The sequence below is a fragment of the Sciurus vulgaris genome (genome assembly GCF_902686455.1).
Source record: "Sciurus vulgaris genome assembly, chromosome: 11".
NCBI lineage: Eukaryota > Metazoa > Chordata > Mammalia > Rodentia > Sciuridae > Sciurus > Sciurus vulgaris.
This window is the reverse complement of record NC_136472.1, coordinates 17,582,599-17,594,187: the sequence shown is the minus strand read 5'-3', so window position 1 is coordinate 17,594,187 and position 11,589 is coordinate 17,582,599. Positions and strand designations below refer to the sequence as shown.

At 37.1% G+C, this 11,589-nt stretch overlaps 1 protein-coding gene across 1 annotated transcript in view; it reads left to right on the top strand.

Moving 5' to 3' along the window:
* The window catches only part of LOC306639679 (uncharacterized protein), a gene marked incomplete at both ends in the record, with an annotated part of 51,931 nt that overhangs the window by 20,043 nt on the left and 20,299 nt on the right, over positions 1-11,589 (top strand).

The following is an 11,589-nucleotide window of genomic DNA, read 5'->3' as shown; positions in this document are numbered from 1 at the left end:
CCTGAGTCTTTGCATATCACATTTTGCATAAAATTCATCCTCTTGATTTTCTATGGGAGGTTTTGGAAAGAGGAAAAAAGAATTGAATGGTTTTCTTATATACAGTCTGAATTTTAACCTAGTGAGCAGACATTATTGATAAGCAAATGATATGAAATGGTGAGATTGCTGGAAAATTAAGACATGACAAATATTTTTAAGTTGTCCCTTCCAAATTTCCTCCAGATGACCTCATTGAATACTAGAATATATTTGTGTAAGCTTTTTACCTCCAACATTGACATAATAACTGTCAAAGTGTTAAGAGTTATTTAGATTTAATTGAAATACATAATGAATCATGTATTTTGGGGATCTTGCATCAATTTAAGAGAGTAGTATCTCTCCACAGAAAGTGAGTACTCCACAGTACTCTCTCCCTTTGACCACATAATGTAAGCCAAATAGGGGGAAATAACACCATTGAGTGGAACAAAATCAAACCATTAGATTAACAAGCATCCCACTAGTTCTGGACCAATGATCATTTTCCTCCAACTGAAGCTTTTGTGCAGAAAGTAATAGTTTCATATTGATCACATGAAAGGTGTTCAGTTGATATTTTGTTCCATATGTTCAAGACCATTGCAATTCAGGGATTATCAATTATATTTCATATGAGCAGTTTACAGCCTGGAGGTTAGAAATTTACAGCTATTGAGTGAAAAATAACAGTTTTAAGTGAAACGCATGCTACCAAATATATGAAATGTTTTAAAACAGGCTCTAAAACATCAATAAACATGTTTAATTAAATATTTATCATTTTATCATATTCTTATTGATTTTTGATCTTCCAATGTTTATCTTAGTTGCACATCATGTTATTCCTAGGGTCTTGGTAATATTATTTAAACACAAATCTGGAGTTTAGAAAACTTTCACAGATATAAAATAAACTTAATCTGCCCTTATGCCAGCCCAGGATCAGCATCTATGTATGTACTGATTCTTACTTGAGGTATAGATGTTAGTTACTTCTCACAAAGGGATGAAGGTAGAGATCTTTATAGGGTTGTATAAATGTGTGTATGTACATATATATGCATGTATGTACACATCATTTGGACATATTAACACTACTTAGAAATGTTTTATGTAGCAGTTTTCTTATTAGTTCAAAATAGCTTACACAGCACAAAAAGGGAGAGTTCACATAACTCCTTTCTTTTTGGGGACACAGTCTCAATCAAGAATCTTGGAATTTCATCATTGGACCCTATTTCTACTGGTTACTGTGTGTTACAAGTACTGATGCACCTTTATTCCAAGTCCCACATTAACACGCATGACATCCAGTGTGGATCAGGATTTCCTGCTCTGTGTGGAGCTCCTGCATGCTCTAGGTATAGCATTACTTACCGTGATAATACTTACTTGAACAAGTTCCCATTTCTGAAAACTTCATTCCCTACTGCTAAAATGGATATAAACAGGAACATATTTATACTTTACAGACATGTGTTGATTAATATTCTCTTATTTTACACTATGAAACAAAATGAATTGAAACATTCATATTTCCCCTTACATTTTATCACTGTGTGCACTCTCTATATAAAATTGTATCTTCCCATGAACATATATTCATAGACTTTTCCTGTCCAAGTTCTTTTACTGCATGCACCATGATTGTTTTTTATTATAACAATGTGTTTTCATGCTTGGAATGTCATGACTTGAGTGTAGAAGTCCTTGTAAGTTTGCCACTATAAGATAAACAGCCTTCCTTGGAGTTATGCCATGTCTAACAAAAATCATCATTTTTACCTCTTTATTCTTCCATGGAGAAATATATAAAAGAAATATAGATTGGGAGGATCATGCCTACTCAGTCCACTTTGCAAGGAGTTATTTAGTGAGTGGGCATCTGTGCCATAATGCTTCTGGGGTAGTATGTACATATAAAAATGCTTAAGATATTATGTTAACAGAGTGGAAAGTAACAAATGTTATCTAATTATTCATCATAGCCAAATACTAGCAATTAGTTGAATATGTTTATACTTAATTCTAGGAATTAACTTTATAGAGAATACTGTATGTGTATCCTTCAAACAAATATTTTATGTCAATCCAGGTGGGCTCTTCTGTCACTTAATAAAGGTAGAAAAATATTGGGGGGGCTCAGAGTTATTTTTGATTATTTGATTGATTGATTGACTGCTTTAAGTCTCAAGTAAAATAATAAGATCCAATATTTCATATATCTCATCCTTGTTCTTTCACATTCTTCTTCTTCAGGGATTTACATGGGAAACACCACAGTGTAAAATTCAGAAACAATTTTGTCCATATGCAAAGTCTAGCTAGATGGGGGGTGAGTGTAGATGTGGCAAACGAAGCTGTAGTATAAGGTCACTGAGATCAGGTGGGAGGAGCAAGTGGAGAAGGCCTAGAGGAGCCTCTGAGTGGTGCAGATGCTCAGGTGGTGGTAATGACGAAGAGGAGATAGGAAGGCAGGATGAATATACTAGGGGTCACGCCATGGAGGCCAGGAGAAGGAACAACCCAGCCTGAAAGTCACCCTTACTGCCACAGGCCAGCTTCGCCAGGGTGGGAAATTCAGCAGTGGCATTGTCACTACAGAAGTTCAAGGTAAAAGTGTCTTTGCTGATGATGAAAGCATTGGTAAAGTTAAGATATGAGGCAGCTATAAAACAGTGCACACAGCTTTATAGACAAGACCTGAGAATAAAGCCATAGCTTTGAGATGTCCACATAGCAGCCATGAGCTATGGAAGCCAGCAGTCACTCACTGTAGGCCAGCCTACTGGAGAAAAACTGAGCCTGGCACAAGCAAATGAGAGGCGTTTGTCTTCAGAGATGCAGGTCACTGGGATCTTTGGAGTGTAGACAGAGGATAATGAGAGATCTGGAAGAGATAGACTTCCAGTAAAATCAGTATGTGGAGCCTGGAGTCATTATAGATTAGCACCACTACAGGGTATTTCTTGTCACAGTCAAAATGTACGTGGCAAGGCACACCACAAAGAGGACCAGCTGCTCACAAGATCCATCATGAAAGCCCAGCAGGATGAATTCAGGCCCTGTGTGATCGCCTCTCTCCAAGACTACAAGGCATCTCACCTGAGAGGAGAAAATGAGAGTTGAGATTGAATCACTGCACTAAATAAATGAAAAGTACCCTTATTACACAAAGTCTCTAAAAAGATGATGAATGAAAATGTGTGTTTATTTATGGAAATCTATCTGAATGCAAAAAAAGGTAATAATTGAAAGAATTATATTATTTTACATATAATGATTACACTTTATTATATTATGTCTGTGTCAGCTTTGCATTGATGTGACCAAAATACCTGACAAGAACAATGTAGAGGAGGAAAAGTTCATTTTAACTCACAGTTTCAGTGGTTCAGGCCATGATTGGCTACTCCATTACTCTAGGCTGGAAGTGAGGCACAGCATCATGGCGGAAGGGCATGACAGAGGATGGCTGCTCTGTTTATGGTGGTCAGGACACCAAGGGAAAGGGACCACAGGGAAGAAGAACCCTTCAGGAAATGACTCCAGTGACCCATCACTTCCAGCAACATACATTATCACCCAGGTTGTTCATCAAAACCAGGAAGGGCTGATTAGATTACAGCTCTCATTATCCAACAATTGCACCTCTCGACATTCCTGTCTTGATGCAGGAGGTTTTGGGGGACACCACATATCCAAATCATAAATTGTTCCATCTGATTATATGTATATTTTAAAAATGTATAGAGAACCTACCTTTCACAAAATAGCTTTTATTCAATTATCAAATGACTCTATAAATTAAATTTCACAATTCTCATTATAGAGTAGAAAATAGGTGTGAAACAATTAATTATTCTCCCCAAAATATAGTCAGAAATAAACTCAGGTAGGAATTGAACCAATAGCAGTTGGATCAAAAAGCCTGTGATCTTCCCACATGCCACGGGAGCCTCAAAACCTTTGAGTACCTCTTTCTTATATCACTTTAGACACGCATCACTTATCCTTAGTTGTATAAATATAAAATTTTCATCAAGATCATATTTATATGTATCAATGACTCAATTCCCAATTTTGAATTAATAAAAAGTGTATCATATTAACTAATGTAAAAATGTTGTCTAATGAGATAATTTAAATAAGCATCATACTGGCTAAAAGTAAAATGTCAACTTCCAATATTATGTGTCATAATAATACTTCATGAGCATTTAGTATATGTCAGACACTCCACTTATAGTTGTAAAGGTCTCCTCTCATTGAGCCTTCAAAATAATCTTGTAAAGTAACTGTGATTATTCTGATTTTACAAATGAGTTTTCTGAAACACAGAAGTAGTTGTATATGCCTTGTTCAAAGTGACAGTTGACAGTTGGCAAAGATGTGATTCAAAACCAGTTCTCCCAGGGGTCCTCATCGGTACCAGACCTGCATATCTGCCTAGAATTACTGTTTTCTAGACACTCTGTTAGAACTAAGACATATGGAAAGCAGTATGGAGATTCCTCAAAAAAACTAGGAACAGAACCACCATATGACCCAGCTATCCCACTCATCAGTTATAGATGCAAAAGAGTTAAAATTGGCAAATTTCAGTGATGCAGCCACATCAATGTTTGCAGCAGCACAATTCACAATAGCCAAGCTATGGATCAACCTAGGTGCCTTTCAACAGATGAACAGGATAAAGAAAATGTGACATATATACACAATGGAGTATTACTCCACCATAAAGAAGAATGAAATTATGGCATTTTCCAATAAATGGATGAAACTGGAGTCTATCATACTAAGTGAAATAAGCCAGTCTCAAAAAGTCAAAGGTTCAATGTTTTCTCTGGCAGAATGAATTATATTAGTCACGTATGACTAAAAAGAACCAATAGAATAAATATTTTTTTAAAAGAACTAAGGCATGTGACCAGATGTAAAGGGGTGTTTATTTTATATGAGAAATCAAATGCTTGTACATAAGTACATGTGATAGAAAATGATGGAATCAACTACCATGATCTGATAGTGGGAGGCAGGGTCAAATCAGAGACCCTGCTCAGGGCAGTAAAGATAGCATTGTGTGTTCTATGAAGAGGAGGAGGATGTGGGCCTCTGCACACTATCTCTTCAAATCTTCCTACATGACTGCCAAGGAAAACTGTCCAGCACATTCCCCAGAAGAGGGAAATGTAATGTCAGCAATTTGGCAGATCCACCTGCTGTGTTTGAGGAATAACAGGAATGAAGAAACAAAAAAGGTGATGATTAGTTAACATGATACAGTTAAGATCATAAGCTCACAATAGACTTTGAAAGCCACATGCAGGACATTTGAATTTTTAGAAATTTTCCTTATGATCCTTTAGCACCTTAGACCATTCTAATCCTCAAGACAATCACTCCCAGGACTAGTTAACTCCAAAATATGAAAGTCAGACTTCTAGCAAGCATGTGAACACCTGTCATGCAAACCGTCTAAACTGATGCCCATATCCCAACCCTCTCCTTTATCTCTCATTCATATTGAGGCAGTATTTACCCTGTACTCATCACCCTAGGGCCTGATATATTCTCCCAAACAGAGCATTTAAGTGTTCCTTTTCCCCCTACATCCTCACCTACATTTTGTCTATCAAAAAGCAGAATGTATTTTTATAAAAGTCTCCAAGTTTCTGGAACCCATAAAAGTTGATTATCTATGCTAACATAAGAGCAAAAAACTTGAAAGGATGTTTGAGGGAACAAAAAGGAAGAAACATCACCCTGGGCTCTGTGATGGTGGGGAGGTCACTGAGAGGACTAAGAGAATGCTGGTGAGAGAGGGGACTATCAAGAGGTCAGCAGCCCAGTACTAAGGTCAAAATTTTGATTATTCTCATATTTTACCTAAAAATGGAATACCACTAATTTCCAATCAGGCGACATTGCCACTTACATGTGAAATATTTTATATGAAAAAGAATTAAGCACTTTACATACACTATCTCTTTAAATCTACCTACAAACATATGAGGAGTTTAGCTATCTCCTTGAATGCATATGTAAAATCGGATTAGAGATATTTAAATGAAATTACCAAGGGCCCAATTATAGAAATTTTAGCAATAGAATTGAGACATAGATCTAGTTTTAGATTGTCTTTTAATGTGTACAACATTTTGCAACATTGCTTTGCATTTGTAAAACTGTACATTCTTCACAACGTTGGAATGCAGACAAGATTCTTGAGAGGTGTAACAGTGCTACCAATAAAACTGATACTTAATTCAGTATTTTGCAGACATGATCTACAGAAAACCTGCCTTATAGGAAAGCAGTACTGCCTTCAGGAAAGCAGGCTCCTGATCCCCAATCACAACCTCCCAAGTTAGAAATACTGGGGTGGAACCAAGTGATTCTCATGCAAAAAGTTTGAGAGCCACTAGTTAATTGAGTGATTATCACAAGTCCGGCACTATACTTGGGTCTTACTTGACTTCTCTACAAAAACCTAAAGAGAGAAATCATCCTTATTTTATACATGAAGAAGTCAAGGCTTTACACTGTTGAACACTGAGAGAAAAGTTCCATCTTTATTAATTACCTCAAATTCAAATGCTTTTTTTTTTCTTTCTGTTTTTGCTTTGAGAAGTCAGCATTGATTCCTAAGGACTACTTCTTATCCTTCACAGCACATAAGGACAATCTGTTGCAGAAATCTTGGCAGACACAAGATATTTTAGAAACAACTATTTTGTGCACTGGTTTCTTATTTTTTTCCTACCACTGTCTGCAAAGAACACAAATGGCCGGTGGTTTCTTGTGTCAAGAAGTGTATATGGAATATTAAATGAAATTCTGTAGTGGTTTGAGGGTAAAACACCACCATTAGAGTCCATCCAGAGAATCTGTCCTGTTGACTCCTTTCTTTCCTGATGCAGGGCTGCTCATTGATTCATATATAAGTAAAGATTTATTGTGTCCCTTATATCCCAAGAACCGTCCTTAGCACTGGATATGGGAATAAACAAAACAGACAACCCCCCTGACCTCCTGGCATTTATATCTTGGTGGGTTACTATCTCTGTTTAACCCTGGTGTCCAGTGAAGCCGTGGAAAGCTGGATGGAGTGGCTTATCACCACAGGTAGTATGGCCAGTTGGGCCTATTCTCCAGTTGCTTTCTATTTCTATTTCCATTTCAATACCTAGAACAATCCTATGAAGAGTCACAAGGTAAAATGTAGACTGTGGGGTAAAGTTCCTTAACACAGGGCAACAACCTCAAGAGTTGGTATCACTTTTTAACTGTGTGGTTGTGTTTTTATTTTCATGAAGGTCCTGGATTACCTACTATTTCATATGTAGTAAAATAGGATGTAAATATCCTGCACCCATGGGACAATTTTGTCTAACGAAAAATGTTCTCCCTAAATTCCCCCTATATTGAGAAAGCTTTCTGTTTGATTTGGTTTGGTTATTGTTGCTGTTTTTGTTGTCGTTGCTGGTGTGCAGAGTTGGGGATCAAACACAAGGCTTCCTACATGTTAGCTAAATGTCCTACCACTGAGTTACAAAGTAAGGCCTATGTGCAGAGTCTTATAGCCATTATACATTGAAAAGGATTCTTGAAATTATACCAATCATAATATTAATTTTTATTTTATATTTATAAATAAAAGTGAAATTATGTACTCCCTCTGCTTTAAATATTTGAATTATATGCCATAACTATTATATATCATATATAAATATGAATTTATATATTCTAAATTATTTCTTGGAAATTCTATTCTGCATTATAATCAAAATTTCTTCCTGTGAGGTCAGCACTGTGATTACTCTGGCATGGTGGACACCACCATTGCCCTGCTTGGTTTGGTCCTATGGATTATTTGCTGTTCTCCACCCAGAGTTCCCTATGACTCACACTTTGCTTCTCTCCCTGGTGGTAAGACACAGGTGACAGATGACCCTGAAGAGCACCTGAGGGACACTTCCTATAAATGTGGAAGAACCTTCGAACCCATGGGGACCTTACATTTTCTCATGTGTGCTGAACAACTTGGTCTTTCCTACCTTAGAAATGGAGAAGGGTTTTTATTCTCCGCATCTAAATTTTTAATTTCATTTTTTTGTTCTAATTAGTTATACATGACAGTAGAATGCATTTATACATTTTGATAAATCATACAGAAATAGCTCCTCTACCAACTTTACTTCTATCTCAATATCCAATTTTATTGTTAATAGATACTACAACTGCATAAATATCTAGCAGTATTTTTTTGTATTTCTCCCTTCTAGAATAAACCTTTGTAATATTTTGGTCATCCCTATCACTCTCACTGATAAATCTTCATGTCTAAAACAGACTTTGGGATCTGAGAATACTTAATAAAACATGAATAAACATCCTTGCAGCTTCATAATTTCTATTATCATATGGAATTAATAAAATAAATGTATTGAACTCAGAAAACTCCTCTCATTTGCAGAAGGGAGACAAGGTTCCTGTTAAGTGTTGATCAAAGCTCAGGGGCTTAGCACAGAGAATGCCCTTATTTGATTTTGGTGGTGGCAATTAAATCTTCTCTGTTCCTTGTGAAAGCTCTCTAAGCCATGGAGACGGGCAATCACACGGTGACTGAGTTCATCTTTCTGGGTTTCAGAGGAGAACCCTGTGATGCACCCGGCTGATCCTTTTTGGCAGGTTCCTTAGAGTATACTCTGTAACCTTGGTAGGAAACACCACTCTTATAGTTTTGTCCTGGAATAAACATTACTTTTATATTATATTACAAACTGATCACTATATTTTAGTACCAAAGTTCTTACATTTAAAATAGAAAGAGGGAAATTAAACCTCAACTGGTATATATGATATAGTACAAAAAATGAAATGGCCACAATCCTTTACTGATTTCCTAAATTCGAGAATGGATTCTGTTTTTTCCACCCGTTGGGTCTAGCGTGGCCTGTGATTCACCTTAATGAACAGGTGCAGTAGAGGCAGCCCCATGGGGGTTCCAAGCCTGGGTCTCAAGAGGCTTTTCCATCACCCTGTAAATCAGCCTAGGTAGCTGGCTGGATAATGAGAAAGCCAGGTGGATTCTCCCTGTTGCTCAGCTGGTGATAGGCTGCCCCAAAGATGTGGGCCCATTCTGTATGTCCAGCCCCCACCTGAGCTTGGAGCTAAACACAGACTGTCAGCAAGCCCAGCCAAGAGCAAACGGGTCAGGCACACACAGAATCAACAACTGAAATGCATTGTACTTCCAATGCTGGTTCTGTTACATGCAAGTTTTGTTATCTTGGAAAAAATCTCTTAACAAGCCCTCAACCTAAAACTTCACCTCTAAAAATGTTTAATTGCCAAGGTTTTATAGAAAAAAAAAATGCATAGGCTAGTTTCTGGAAAGAAAGTATGTCTTCCAAGCAGGACTTTCTAAGAATAGGAGTCTTAGACCTATCATATTAAACAGTTTTCTTCATAACCTTTATCAAGTAAAATTACACAGTGTTCGTCATCAGAAAACTTGCCACAGAAAAGACCAGGCCCAGATGACTTTCCTGGTGAAATCTATGAAATGTTTAAGGGAGAAATAACATTCCTCCTTCACAAGTTCTCCAGAAAAAGTAATATAAGAGGGAATTCTTTCTAACTCATTCTATAAGACCAATATTATCTCAAAACCAAAATGAGACATAAGCATCATAAGAAAAATATAGATGAATATCCCTTATGAATATATACACAAAAAGTCCTCAACAACATACTAGCAATAGTCAGTTACTAAGTAGAATTTATTCTGGGGATGCAACTTTGGTCTGATATCCAAAAATCAATCCATTTAACACACTATGTTAACAGAATAATGGGAACTAGTTACATAACCATCCAGTAGATGCAGAAAAAGCTTTAGGCAAAAACTTATAAATACCCTTTCATAATAAAAAACACTCAACAAACTAGAGGTATAATGGAATTCCCTCAACCTGATAAACTCTCTGTGAAAAATTCACAGCTAGGCTGGGAGCCGTGACACATGCCTGTAATCCCAGCCGCTTGGGAGACTGAGGCAGGAGGATCGAGAGTTCAAAGCCAACCTCAACAAAAGTGAGTCACTGAGCAACTCAGTGAGATTCTGTTTCTAAATAAAATACAAAATAGGGCTGGGGATGTGACTCAATGGTCAAGTGCATTCCCCTGAGTTCCATCTCCAGTACCCAAAAAACAAACAAACAAAAAAAAAAAAACCCTCACAGCTAACCTTGCATGTAGTAGTGAAAGATAGAATGCTTTGCCTCTTAGAGCAAAGCAAGACAAAGATGTCTGCTTTTGCCACATCTATACCACAAATGTACTGCAGGTATGCTGGCTACCAGGGTGTCATTTCTCACTTTTCCTGGGCTGTGTTAGGCCCCTAGGATTCTGGATATGACCCTCGCAGGAAAGGCATCCATAAGGATATTGAGCGTGTCAATATCCTGGCACTTAGGAACAAAAAAGAAAATAAATTTAACAAATTGTAGTTATTTTCATTTTATGTGAGAAGAATAATGCCCGTCTGGTTATAAAGTTGAGTTTTTCGGTGGGGAAAACAATCCTAAGCTTATGCAAAGAGACAGCTTAGGCTAGAGTGTTGGCGTCATTCAGAATCTTGCCAAAATCTAGAAGTTTAACACCTTTGTCACTATTCCCATGCAATTTTGGAAACATTAACACAGTTTGTTATTTTGATCATTTTCACAGTTAAAACAGGTTAAAATCTACTTTCTTACCAAATTTCAAGTATGCTGTACAAAATGATGTTATTCAGTATGATCACTCCAATTGATCTTCAAAACTTACTCAACTTTGATTTAAAGTGGGTATTCTTTTGCCCTCCCCAGTGTCTCCATTCCCCATCCCTTGGTAACACCCTTCTTCTCTGTATTTCTATGAATTCAATCTTCTCATGTCATTTATAGGGAGGCCACACAGTGTTTCTGTGACTGTGGTTGACTGGTTACACTTAGCACAATGCTCCCCCCAGATGTACCCATGCTGCTACAAGGCATCATTCACAGAAATGGAAAAAAATGATTCCACATCTGTTAGAATGCAAAAGACCCTGAATGGCTAAAGTCACTTTGAGAAGGAAATAAACATGAGAACCCAGAACCCAGACTTTCTGATTTTGAACTATATCGGGAGGTGTGGTAATCAAACTAGTATGTCACTGGCATAAAAAAACACACATAGACCAGTACCATAAAATCAGGAGTACTGACACAAATACAAGTAAGCAATCTTTGGAAGAAATACATAAAGGGGAAATGATAGTGTCTTCAGTGAATGGTGTCGGGAAATATGAACATCCCCATGAAAATTAAATTGGATCTTTTCTTCATACCACAATCAAAAATTAACTTGAAATGGATTACGACCTAAGACCTAAAACTATAAAACCCCTAGAATAAAACATTGCTAGGGCTCCTTGACCTTTGTGTGGCAACGATTTTTTGGATAGGTCATCAAAATCACACACAATAAAAGCAAAAGTAAAGACCTAGTGGGTCTTCATCTCACCCTCCTGCA